Source organism: Bactrocera latifrons, unplaced genomic scaffold (genome assembly GCF_001853355.1).
Source record: "Bactrocera latifrons isolate USDA-ARS-PBARC rearing strain unplaced genomic scaffold, ASM185335v1 scaffold_11, whole genome shotgun sequence".
NCBI classification, from domain to species: Eukaryota; Metazoa; Arthropoda; class Insecta; order Diptera; family Tephritidae; genus Bactrocera; species Bactrocera latifrons.
Window position 1 is genome coordinate 912,581 of NW_017534519.1, and position 1,597 is coordinate 914,177.

Here is a 1,597-nt window from a genome sequence, read left to right on the forward strand (position 1 = left end):
ATTTTAGAACCAATCGAGCTTACACTTTTCTTTAGACCCAATGATTTTTAGACTGGTTTTCTATGATCTCTTCGATATTCAAAAGATGGCATTAAGARMTCTGACTGTTWATCAACAACTCWCAAGCCCCTATTTCTTTATKTTRTTGACGTGGTGWTCATCAGTTGWTGTTGATAGCCGTCCTGGAAGTGGTTCGTCGCCACCCCGTTCTCGACCCTCTTTGACTAATTTGTACCAATCAAAAACACTTGCACGCAACATTGCAACATYCTGCATGTTTCGGCGCTAGAACATTGAATTCCTCACACAAAATTTAAAGTAATTCCTTTGCCGAGTAATTTCACTYATCGTAAAAATCGTCAAATGCGAAAAAAAAATATGTTTTCGAATTGCTTTTCGCGCGACCACTGACTATTTACTTACTTACTATTTTTGCCGACAGTAGTAACTTACAGTTCAAATAAAAGTAACAATTCGTATACTGTTTTTATTGGAAAATAAGCTGCGTCAAAGTGTTTAGATAAAAAGAAAGCTRCTTTAAAGAGTGAGAGCAACAAAGTTACTACGGCTAACCTCTTTATAGCCGGACCTGAAGCGAAAGCCATTGCAGAAGCGGACGACAAGCTGCTTTACTGCTGTGCAACATTTTGTATTTATATTTCTCCCCCTGACAATGTTTACAGTTATTGAAACTTATAATAAACACACGCTTTTGCTTTGCTCTCGTTTGCACCAACACTATTGTAAACATATCACAACTTTTGCATTTTTTGCCCGCGCGCCAAATGGAAGACTGCAAGTGGCTGCTTCGCACTTGTGCAAGCGGGTGTTCGTTTGTGCACTCAMATCGTTTGTCACATTGCAACTCCATAAATTTCGATTTTTCGCTGCTAAACAACAATTTTATGTATCAATATTTCTTGATGTTACAACAAAGTTGGGGAGCTACAAATTGTACCGTTACTAGTGCATGAGTTCCTAGACATGTGTGTGCTCTTCGTGTATTCGAGAAAAAAGTTTATGATAAATTGAGCGCTGAAAGCGTGTGCTTGCAGCGTCACGTGTGAGCGGAGCTGASTAAATAAAATATGACAACATTAAATTTGTTGCAAGCACTCGCACTTGCCTTCGACTGCTGCCATATTGCTTGCAAGGCGCTTCTAATGCCCAATCGCAGCAGAAACTCGTATTTTAGCCGGGAGCTTTAAGTTTGACAATTTCAACAGGTAGCTTTCGCGTTAAATCCTCGATATCAAAGTGATTGTACTTTATATCCTTCTCCACTTGTATATGATTTATCGTACACTATTCTTTGTCCTGCACATTTTTATCCACCCGCCCAAGGCAAATGAACTGCTAGCCGACTCCATTTAGTATACGGCATGTGGCACGTGACAAACGCAGTAACGGCATTGCGTAATTGCATTAAGCCTTTAACTGTGCTTTCGCATGTGCACAACGGGCAATTTGAATAGAGCAAATTTATGTATCTGCACTGAGGTTTATTGCATTAGATCTGAAAATTAGTTAAATAACTAAATTTCAACAGACGCACGTTGCTGTGTAGCCTTCAGGGCCATAAATTAAACTGGATTTT